This window comes from Passer domesticus, chromosome Z, assembly GCF_036417665.1.
Source record: "Passer domesticus isolate bPasDom1 chromosome Z, bPasDom1.hap1, whole genome shotgun sequence".
In the NCBI taxonomy this organism is placed as follows: domain Eukaryota; kingdom Metazoa; phylum Chordata; class Aves; order Passeriformes; family Passeridae; genus Passer; species Passer domesticus.
In genome coordinates this window covers 53,795,288-53,807,609 of record NC_087512.1, presented here as the reverse complement: position 1 = coordinate 53,807,609, position 12,322 = coordinate 53,795,288, and the positions used below count along the sequence as shown (strand labels likewise).

Here is a 12,322-nt window from a genome sequence, read left to right as displayed (position 1 = left end):
CAGCATCAATCTCAGCATGACTACCCAAAAGATAAAGGGTTGCTGTCACTGTGGCAGATGGCTCATACATTGTTCAAGGCAAGGATATTACAGGGCTTAGACAAGAGGATCCATATCCTCAAAAAGACCTCAAAGCCAGCTTAAAAAATAAAGTGCAAGACAAATTTACCATTTTACTTCTCATAAAATAATCTCTTCTTCCTGAAACGAGTATGTTGTTCTTAGGCTGAAGGACAGCATTAGAAACAAATTCAGGTATGTAAATCCTACACACTTTATTTTATCTCAAAGCTGCTTCTAATAAGTTGCCAATATCTCAGCTGAAAATTATCATGGATAACCATCATTTAATTTAGAAGTTATATGATGTCTCCTTAATTGCCTCTGGCTACTTTTTCCAAAGCAATAATCAATAATCTGTATTTCAAGTCACAAATTTGGTATCCTGAGGCATGCAGACACATTTCAGTAACTCAGCTGGACCTGTAAGAAACAATAAGTTTAGTTAGCTTTAGGCCACTTATTACCCACACTTGATCAAAATGTGAACTAGCAAGCACCATGAGGTACAGCTTTAGCACTCACTGCCATGTGCACCAGGGTCATTTAGAGCATTGTGATTTTAGACAAGAACCTTAGTGCAACAAGGCATACAGAGGCTGATCAGTCACAGACAAGTTTTAAAAACAAGGCACATTACATTACCACTCAATATTTCAATGACTGCACTGCTCTGAATTTGAAAGTTCTTGGGTAGTGTGTTTCTGGGCTTGCAATTTCATTCTGTGCCACCTAGGACTGATGTGAGCAGAAAGCTTTAGAGAGGATGTGGTATCCTACATTATTAGTGTAAAAGCCAGCACTATGCCTTACAAAATTTCACTACCTGGGCAAGAGATCCAAACTAACATTTAAGTGGTATCACTGGATTTTTGCTTCTTTAAAATAATTCAGAAGTATGTAAAAAAAAAAAAGCTATAAAGCAGTCCCAAAGCATTTGAAAAAGAGCATGTCTAGCTTGGGAAAGGAAATGTAGAAAAAAAGTCACACAGTCATAGAATATTCTGAGCTGAAAGGGACTCACAAGGACCATCAAATGCAACTCCCGGCCCCACACAGCACCATCCCCAAGAGTCCTACCATGTGTCTGAGAGCATTGTCCAAACACTTGTATTCTGTCAGGCTTGGTGCTGTGACCACTGCCCAGGGGAGCCTGTTCCAGTGCCCAAATAACCTCTGGATGAAAAAAAATTTCCTGATAATTAGTTAGTCAAACCCCTCCTGACTCAACTTTAGGCCATTCCCTTGGATCCTGTCACTGGTCACTACAAAGAAGAGATCAAAGTCTGCCCCTCCTTTTCCATTCACAGGAAGTTGTAACTGCAATGTAACTCAGTCTCCTTTTCTCCAATCTGAACAGATCAAGTGCACTCAGCCTCTCCTTGTATGACTTCCCCTCAAGGCCCTTTACCACCTTCATGGCCCTCCTTTAGACATTCTCTAATACCTTTATATCTAACATGGTGGTATCCAAAAATGCCCCCAGCACCTGACATGAGGCTGCCCCAAAGCAGAGCAGAGTTGGGCAATCTCCTTCCTTGCCCAGCTGGTGATGCTGGGCCTGATGTCCACAGGACAAGGTTGTCCCTCCTGACCACCAGGGCACTGCTGACTCAGATCCAACTTACCATTGACCGGGATTCCCAGATCTGTTTCTGTGCTGCTTTCCAGCCTCTTTCAGCATCTCCCAGTTTAATGGGAGCAAACTTCTTTAATTTACCTATGAATCCTGTGTCTAAGTTGTTTATGAAGATCTGAAGAGCAGATGGGAGCGCTGTGGAATCCCACTAGTTACAGGTCACCAGTGTGATTTCACTCCATTCACTGTCACCCTTTGTGCCTGACCCATGAGCCAGTTACTCACCCACCATGCGATCTGTTTATCCAGCTGTGGGCTGGGTGTTTTGTTTGCTGGGTGTTTTGTCCAGAAGGGTCCTGGAAGAGACAGTAATGAAATCTCTGCTGAAATCCAAAAGACTTCATCAAAACTGCATGGTTTCCCTTGATCCCCATAGGTGGGTTACTTTGTCACAAAACAAAATTAGGTGTGACAAGCAGAACTTTCCCCTCATGAACCTGTACTAGCTGCGGCCAAGAGCTGCATTGTCCTTCAGGCATTTTCCAATACCTTCAGGAATAATTTTCTCCATAATTTTACCAGTGGCACAACTGAATGTGTGACTGACAGGCCTGCAGTTTACTGGGTCATCCTTCTTGCCCTTCTTGAAAACTGGGACAATTTTCAGAAGTTTCCAATCAACTCAGATTTCTATGGATTTCCAGGAATGTTCAAAAATCATTGAGAGAGGCTCATGATGACATCAGAAGCTCTTTGATTATTCTCAGACATAGATTTGCAGAGATCCAGCTGGAGCAATGGAACCTGCCCAGGCTCAGGGTCAGCTGGGAGTTTGTCATTCTCACAGTCATGGTCCTCCAGCTCAGGGCACTCAGACCCCCTCAGCCCATCAGCAGTGCCGGAGACAGAGGCAAGGACAGCATTAAACACTTCTGCCTTGTCTCTGTCCCTGTTCAGGAGGTGACCACCCTTAGCCTGTGGTGGACAATGTTACCTCAGCACTGCCTTTTGCTCTTGAGCTATTTAAAAAAAACTCTTTTAATTGTACCACACAGTTCTGGCAGCTTTAACGCCAGTATTTTTGTCTGCATGAATTTTCTCCCTTACAGGAATATCTCTGTTTCCCTCCCATGTCTCTTGATTTTGGCCACACATCTTTTTCTTGCTTTAGCTCCAAAAGATCCCTGCTCAGTCAGCCAGCCTTCTGCCTCACCTGCTTGACTTCCAACATTTTGGAATTGCCTGTTCCTTTGCTCTTAGGAGGTGGTACTTAAATAGTGACCAACACTAATAGACTCCAGCACCTTCAAAAGTATTTTCACGGGCATCCTTACTCACAAGTTCTCTGAGCAGCCTGAAAAAAATATGATCTAGTGAGACTTCACGGTGTCTTCAAAAATCTGGATAGGATGAAATGGAGATCTATTTAAAAGTTAATCACCTTACTTCAACTTTTCAAGTATTTTAGTTTTCTCATCAGAATAGACGTGCAATTATTAATAAGTCACAATTTCAGCCCAAAACAAACAGGGAGCTCTGCAACAATAATTAGTTTTGATAGCGCTAAACTCTGGAGAAGCGAATGAATCAATTAATATGAGGTGGGAGATAAGGGACCTGAAAGAATTGGAGGCAATAAGTGAAGGGAGGAAGGAGTTTTGCATTATTGGTTTAATGAACACCACCAAGAAACACAAAGTCAAGGAAATATGCAACAGTGCAGAAAGTAGAAAAGATACAGATGAAAGGCAACAGCAACACTTGAGAAGAATAAAAGCAGGATATTTTAATTCTCATTCTTTCACAATTCAGTGTACAGGCTTGGAGAAATGGTTTCTCCTATGACTGAGTCCTCCTCTGTTTGAAATTGGAATGACAGTTTTTCAGAAGTGTTTTCCTCTGATCTTTCCACAGCATGCTAATCACTGGTAAAAGAAAAGTATGTGAAGCCTTTCAGCAGGTTTGGAATTACTAAACAAGGGTGTTACTGCCTGTAGTTTTCAAGATCTTGGTAAGAAATGTAGTATTTGCCATGCTGTGCTGGACCTGTGGTATGTGCAGGTCTTACTCCCTCCTGCACAGAGGATGCTTCTCTGGAATTTGCAGGTGTTCAGTGGAATAGTGGAAGCTGCCAGACATTCAGGGCTGAGGTAGGTTATTGGCAAGAGCAAGGAAGAAGGCAGACAAGGAAAGAGCTGAAGTGACATGTGCCTGAGTTATCACTGCAGGGACAGAGACACCATCTGAGTCAGAGCCCAGGTTTGTGTGACAGCTCATGTCATTGCATGGAGCAACTTCTGACTGAAGACTCTCATGTGGGGAAAAATGAACTGCAGTGGCTGCTAAGGAGCATGATGTATGAGGCAAAAGAGCTGTCACTCCTGAACACTCCTTGGAGGCCCAGTGGGGCTACCCCTGCAGCATCTGCACCAAACCATCTTTAGACCCTCTGGCCTGGATAGAATCTCTAAATATTCAGGATTTCAAAACCTCAATATTACATCAGATATTGCTTCTAGGCGTCTCCTTGCAAGGAAAAAAACAAGGACAAGAGCTAAAATCCTCTGCAAAATTAGATTTAAAAAAGAAAATAAGTAGAAATTCCCAGCTGCTGGTGGTATGAGATTGAGGTGTTTTTAATGTAGAACTCATGTTACAGGACCTGTGACTTATATACTGTAAATAACCAAAAGTAATAAGGGAAAAAACCTGACATTCCACTCCTCAGCAAAGGTTTGGAACAAGCAAAACAAATTATTTTTTAGGCATTCACACTAATAACATAAATGTTTTATAACATCTATTAAAGAAAATATTTTCATCTTTAATTCAAACTTTGAAGTAATTTCCAGCACAAACACAGCATCTTTTTAATTAAAATGAGTGGACTTTTTTTTCCCTTGAATAGTAATAATTCTTTCTGTCCTTGGAGATCAGATGGGTATGTTGAAGTCTATGAAATTACAGCAGAAAGTTTTGATTGTTTTTAAGGTTAAATTATTGTTAGACAGCAGCATTAAGCAGCAACTTCAGTATTGAAGGAAGAAAAGTGTTTATTTTCCAGCACTTGTTATGAAACTGTAATGAAAAAAATAAGTAAAAAAACAACAACAAAAAAACCACCCCAAAACAAAATAAAAAAACCCACAAAAAGAACCAAAACAAAACAAAAAACAAACAAAAACCCCCACCAAAACAACAACAACAACAACAACAACAACAACAACAACAACAACACTCAAAAAAAACCAACAAAAAAACCAATCCAGAAATAGCACCTCAAGGTTCATAGATTAGTTTTGTTTTTAAAAGCAGAATGGTTTACAATTATGTAGAAACCTGAAACTGCCTGAATGCAGCAAGTCACTTGACCTGAATCTTAATGCAGAAATAACACAGCATTTTTTCATTTCAATATAAGGCCCACTTATACTGAAATGTGTATAGTGTGTGTGTATGTGCATGTGTTAGGGAAGGAACCCACGCCAGGGTTTTTATTTGTGGCCCGCTGATATTGTTCAAGATCTTTATTATGGTGGTTTGTGTTGTAATAGTCTTTATGAAACCTCCTCTGCCAATAAATTTCTATTAACAAGCTGGTGAGACATAGTATGGAGTGTTGAGCTCAGAGCAGGGATGACCTCTGCAGTGAGAAGCTGTCCCATGCTGGACAGTGCTCTTTGTCACTGTTTTCAGGCATGGCTGATTTTGTTGTTGCAGATGCATTGCATCTCTAGTCCACAGCAGCTGAGTGAGGCAGAGTGAGGACACCTGTGTGAGGTGCGTGACCAAGTAGGTGATGGCAGAGCTTTGAAGGGAAGTGAACTGGTTAAGGAACATCAGGGAGTCTGAGAAAAAGCTGCTGGAGCCATGGTCCTCCCTCCCTGAGACAGAAATAGAAACGTCTGTGAGAAAGAACCTTCAAGATCCTGTATCCCACCCCCTACAGCCCCACCCCCAACCACAGAGAAGGCAGCAACTTACAGTAAAGGAGAGAATAGAGGCAAATCTATGCTGAGGGTGGCAGGTGAACACTCTCTAGGTATCTGCCTCACCTTCTCTGGTGCCTCTACACAAGAGGTGTAAGGCTCTGGATGTGGCAGGTCTGAGAGCTGATAATGTGGATCTACCCCAGAGGTGCTGCCAACATCAGAAAGGCCAACCCTCATGTCATGACCACCTCCGCGAGGAAGAAAAGATGGATTAAAATTGTCCCCTCCCCTTTAAAAATGCTACTGCTTAAAAGGCATTCCTCATTGCCAGACAACACTTCATGTACATCTTACAAATATGCAAATTATAGTTTTACTACAAGATAATGCATGTCTATTTTTCTAGGAGCACCTAAGAAGAAAGATGAACAAAAGCACAGAAAATTGGGAGAAAATCCTTATTTTCCCCCAGAGGAAAAAAAATGCCTTGTGCTACACTTCTCAATATTGAAAACATTTATCAGATAAACCCCACAAGTATATTCCTGAAGGGTTTTACCAAACAGAAGTGCTGAGGCACCTCAGCAGCTCCCCTCCCTGGTTTGGCATGGGGGTTGGTGCAGACCAGCTCTCACTCCCAAACCAGCAGTACCCCTGCCATTGCCTGGTGCTGAGCGGGGAGTTGTGATGGATCAGTGCTCTAATAAGCAAGACAATAAACAAACAAACAAAAATAACCACAATGATAATTAAAGCTGTCAGCATTTTCACCTTAGACATCTCTCTGCATTTTCCCCCCTGAAGTATTTGTGTTTGGTTTTATTATTGATTATATATATATAAATGTATATATAATTATTATTTTGGATTGTGGTTGTGGTTTTTTTTTTTTTTTTTTTTTTTTTTTTTTTTTTTTTTTTTTTTCCTGTTCTCTCCTTGATTTCCTCCGTTTCAGAGCCAAAAGAACTGGCAGGCATCCAGGCTCCCAACAGCTGGATCCTCTCTGGAGGCTGCTGGTCTCCACCCAGTGGGCAGCCCAGCATCCCAGCAGAGAAGTGTAAAAAGCATCCCACAAGGCAAGGAAGTACCATGAGGCTGATTAATGGCAGGCAAAAGCTGGGCCACATGCTGCAGCTCATGCATCCAGGCGATCCCCTCGCAAGGATTAAGCTGCTGCTCATGAACCTTGCATCCTTTCTTAAGCCCTGAAGGGGAGCTTTTTTTGTGTCACTCACTGGTCACTGGCTATCGCTCTGGGGCAGGTAGTGAGGGGCTCATCCCCACACCTGGCCTATGCCACCCTAGCTCTTGCAGCCCCTCAGAAGCCCTTTTCTATGCCAAAGGGATCTGGCTCCCTCACCCACATTCAGGCTGGGAGCTTTGATGCGAAGAGCAATCCTAAAACTGTCTTTTCATAAAAGCACTGCTGACTAAAATACACTCAGTGGATTGAGCCATTTGATTTGACATTTAAATGTAGAAATCTCTTACTGGGAAGTGATTTAACACTCCACTGAAACACCATGGTTACAACATAATTTTCAGAGTAAGAAAAATGTAAAGAGTCACCTGTCCAACCAACCCATTCCCAGAAATTTAACAAGGTCTGCAGGTGTCTCTTTTTGGGCAGAAGGCCCAGAGCTGCTGCTGGTGTTGGCTGTCCCTCTCCCTTCTGCTTTACAGGAATAGACAGGAGCAGAACAGAGACAGACAGGCACAGAGTGCTGCAGCACTTCCTGGGCAGCTGCATCCAACCCCTCCACTCCTCCTTCCCACAGGAACAGGCTAAAAGGGCAGCTCTTCTGAGAGCTGTTTGGAGAGAAATGTGCTGTTGTGGCTGGAAAAGAAAAACGGACAGTGTAAGAGGGGATAGAGAAAAAGCTGAGAAAACAAGAGGCCTCTGAAAATTCTCATGACTGAACACAACACAGGAATAATGGAGGAAGAAATCAGTTCTTGACTGGAGAAAAATCAAAATAATAAATAGTAAGAGAAATTGAAAAACCTAAAATAATAGTTCCAAACCAACAGATTAAATCAATGCATTCCTCTCTGCCTTTTTGGCAGCACTAGGCTGATGACTTCCCACTTATCCACAACAGAGGATAATATATTTCACATGAGGATTAATAGAAAGAGTTTTTATATTTTTCTCCTCCTTACCATTTCTGAAAATAATATAATACATCCACCCAAAGCTAATACAACCTACTTTTCAAATCCAGAATGTATTTTCAGTGACCTTTTAAGAAAATCTAATACAGTTGATGCACTGTATCGTATAGTGGAAATATGGGAAGGTTAGAGGACAGTGAAAGACAAGTAATACACCCATGTTCCTTCTCTCTTGTGTGTTTCATTTTTCCTGCTCTCAAAAAAGAAAGGTTTTCACCTCATACATGTCTGAGTGCTCAGAAACATGATAATGACCAAAGGGTTATTAGAAAGCATTTAACTTTCTGCCACTTTTGCAAGAGATGTAATAGGTATGTGCTATTTTTCATTTTCATTGCTTGCAGCAAAAACATTTGCCAGGTTTTAGCACAGTGACTTTTTCCTTTTCTTGATGATGCTCACCACAGGATTGTTTCTGATAAGGACAGTATGATTTCTCTCCTACACCTGCAGAGTTCTATTTGTCTAGTGTACATAAACACAGTGTACTGCCTGGACTTTATATGCCAAAGCAAACTAGGAAAACAGACTGAAATCAATGCAGTTAAAACATGCATGGATTTGGTTCAATTTTAAAAAACATCATTGCAAATATATGAACAATCTATCTAAATTCTCCTTTTAAGATCAACCAGACCAATCTCAACAATAAAGTTCCAGTAACCAAACAATAAAAAAATTGTATTTTCATCTGCACTGTATTAAAAACAAATTATTTCATTTTGTGTGGAAAAGCACTTGCAAATATGAAGAAAAAAAAGGGCATAGATGCAATGAACAGAACATTACAGTCACATGCAAAATATAATATATACAAATGCATGTGATACATTTGCATCAAATCATGCTTTTCAATTCCATGAACTATTTCTAAATTGCCCCATGACAAGGAGAAACTGTGCTACAGTTTATTATCAGATTGCTTTTACCCCCTAATCTTCTTGATATTTCCCCTAGCAATCAGTGCCACAGCCTTTTACCTTTCTCTGGGCTGTTAGGAGAAGGTGAATGGTGGAGCTAAAAATCCAGGAATGCAGAAAGGACAACCAACTTTTAAATGAACTGTTGAATTTTGGCACTGAAAAATAAAAAAAGACATCTGCATGAGCCTGGGATAAAGCAACCCATAAATATATTCAGCTGTGGTCAAAACTGCATCACAACTTTTAATCTCAAATTTCCTATGCCAAGAAAAATGTGTGAAAAGAGCCAAAGAAGGCCCAAACAGAAAAATATCTTGGTTCCGAAGATATTTTAAGTGCACAAGTGACAGACACACTTTCTTCAGCTTTCAGGTTTTATTGTGATGTTTCATTAACTTCATATATGATACCAACAGGAAGCAGCAGTAACACATAAAAAAATCCTTTCACAAAAACAAAGTAGAGACCACCCAAACTGTACTCATTCCTGGCAGACCAGAGAGATGCTCAGCTGGAGGACAGCACTTTCCCATCTGTCAAAAAAGTATATATTTAAGTGAATGAACCATCAGCTTCCACCCTCTCATCTTAATGTCAATGCTTTACTGCTCTCTCCTGTGTACATACATGAAGAGATGTAAAAATGTACTAGATTGCATTTAGTTACTCTAAAATCACATTGCTGAAATTACAGAAATGTACTCATTTTAAAATAAATTATAAACACTAACCCATCTATTTAATGATTTCTTAAGCAACATGGATTTTGTATCCTTCCAGCTATTACAACATAATATTGAGATTAAAAAAATACTCTTTTCTGACTTTTAAAACTCTTGGAAGGTCAGACATTTTCTTGACTGAAGTTTCCACAAGTGTCTGTTGGCCTCAATTCCTTTTTGAGCATCAGGGAACAAAGTCCTTCCTTGTGTACGTTTGGGAATAATGCAAAGCCCTGCTGCTCCATGTGAGCCACCTCCAACTGAACCTGGAAAGCACTGTAGCACAGGCAGCACTTGGCAGAGCAGCACAGAGGGCTACAAAGGCCCTGGTGAATGTTCTGCTCATGGATCATGACCCTATGTCTGCACCCAGGAGCATATGGTCTTCCACACTGTGCTCTATAAATCCTTCCTTGTCTCCTCCAATCACTGAACGTCCCTGAAATCACTGAACGTCAGTTCAGTGATTCTCAAACACATTTGAGACATGATTTTTGGATGATATAGAAGTAATATATTGTGATGACCTGTTATGAATGTATTGTCCCATAATGGTGCACACTAAGTTCCTGCTGACTACATGGAGCAATAAAAGCCACCTTAGAGGACATCATGGCACAAACCACCAAAGAAAAGAGGTATGCTGGGGGCACTAAAGCAGGAGTCAAAACTCTGACAGCTCACCTTAAAAAAGTATGCCCTGGAGTCAGAGGAGAATTACAAAATCATTCATTCATTGAATCATACATTCACAGAATATCCTCATTTGGAAGGGACCCACAAGGGTCATTGAATACAACCCCTGGCCCTGCACAGGATTATCCCCAAGACATGGTGATGCCCCAAGACTGGCCCTGCACAGGACATCCCTATGGCACACCATGTGTCTGAGAGCATTGTCCAAATGCTGCAGGCTTGGTGCTGTGGCTGCTGCACTGGGGAGCCTGCTCAGTGCTCAAATATGCACGGGCATATTTTCACCCTCTAGGTGAAAAAACATATTTCTGGTATTTAACCATTATATCTTATGACTCAACTTTAGGCCATTTGCTTGAGTCCTGTCACTGGTCACCACAGAGAAGAGATCAGTGTCTGCTCCTCCTCTTCTACTCACAAGGAAATTGTAACTGCAGTGAGGTTCCTCCTCAGTCTCCTCTTTTCCAGGCTGAACAGAACAAGTGCCTTCAGCCTTTTCTTATACAGCTCGCCTTGCGGCCCTTCACCATCTTCACTGCCCTTCTTTGGACACCCTCTGATAGCTCAATGTTTTTCTTATGTAATGGCACCCAAAACTGCCCCCAGGACTCAAAGTGAGGCCACCCCTGCCCAGAGCAGCACGGAACAATTCCCTCCCTTGCCCAGCCGGTGATGCTGAGCCTGATGGCCCCAGGACAGGGATGTCCCTCCCAGCTGCCAGGGCACTGCTCACTCAGATCCAACTTACCACTGACCAGGACACCGAGGTCATTTTCCACAGTGCTGCTTTCCAGCCTCTCATTCCCAGTCTGTTCATACATTCAGGGTTGCCCATCCCAGGTGTAGCATCTAGCACTTTCCCTCACTGAGCTCCATATGGCTGGTGATTGCTTATCTCTCTAATTTGTCTAAGTCTCTCTGCAGGATTTCACACACTTAACAACACAGTTATGGCTACAGTATGACTTCTGAAATCCAATATTTGCCAGACAAAGTGCAGTAAATACATGTACACTGCAACAGTGTGAAGTGCCAGAGAGCCTCCTGTCTGCAGCACCAAGATGCCTTCTTGAAGAAAAGTGTCACTGCAATGCTACCTGTCAAACTCCATAAAGACTGTGCCTTGTCGTTCTTCACAACCCTCATGAAAGCTCTGCAGAGATCACTCAACCACTTTGTAATCTCATCATGCTGAGACAGCTGGCAAGCAAAGACTGCCCATTTGTATCTAAAATACATTTATTTTGCTGATATTTCAGTCTCCAATAGATCATACACTCCTGCTGCACACTTCTTACTAGTGCTTTGTGTAATCCCACACTATTTTATACAAGCATTTAGGAAATGTAGGGCTTTTATTTTCTTTCTTTTTTTTCCCATTGCTTACAATGACCCTTAATGCTTTATCAAGCATTAAGATCTAGAATTTACTGTGTCAAAATTATAAAAGCCACAAACTAAAGTTTTATGAATAGCTAAAGAAAACAAATGGCATATGCCTTGAGGTAGTATCAAATAAAAGCTCTTAGAAGAACTCAGATGCTTCTGCAGTGAATACTACAGTTGTGAAGAAAAATTTAAATCTATTTAATATTAATTTAGTACATTGATTTCAGTGGGAATATTGCCTGAAAAGGATGTTGCTACCAACATTTCTGGAAAATAACCAAGCTTTTCATTTTCCCTTGCACATTGCAGTCTATATTTAGCTACTGAGGGACAGCCTTCAACCTTCTGCTTCCCTACTTTGAACTATAAATCACTTCCCAGTTGTATTATATTACAAAGATGCTCAGGGAAAAAAAAAGGATAGTGGTCATGCTTGAGAAAACATAAAGCTCATGGTAAAGACATTTAAAGGCTGAAAGGTTAACACTTGAGCATCTAGTACTATCTATCCTCCATTAGCTTTTTAAGTAGCACAGAAAGGAATGCAAACACTTGCAGGCATGTAAGCATCTTTGCAATGAATATGTATTTTAGAATTTCAAACTGAACTTTCATATCATCTTTCAGGCACTTCTGCCATTCTAAGTTATACTCCTGAAATTTTGCAAAATTAGTCATCACCTCATATGTCAAATTGTCATACATACAGAGGACAAGAGACTTACTTAACGAAACAGACAAAGGCTCAGCTACTTTTTTGCTCTCTCACTCCTTTTTTACCTCATGAAAGGAAGAAACTAATTTGCGTCTGAATGGGGATATGTGTCATATAACAGCAACAGAGTT

General features: G+C 41.1%; 1 long non-coding RNA gene across 2 annotated transcripts; it reads right to left on the bottom strand.

Moving 5' to 3' along the window:
- Positions 1-275: 275 nt before the first annotated feature.
- Positions 276-8,821, bottom strand: LOC135291137 (uncharacterized). 2 transcript variants are annotated; one of them, XR_010354005.1, is made up of 4 exons: positions 8,727-8,821; positions 2,853-2,993; positions 1,141-1,995; positions 276-483 (listed from the first exon to the last, which is right to left on the bottom strand). It is a non-coding gene; the product is annotated as an uncharacterized LOC135291137 (long non-coding RNA). The 2 variants fall into 2 exon arrangements; XR_010354004.1 differs by having other exon boundaries at positions 276-1,995.
- Positions 8,822-12,322: the final 3,501 nt, after the last annotated feature.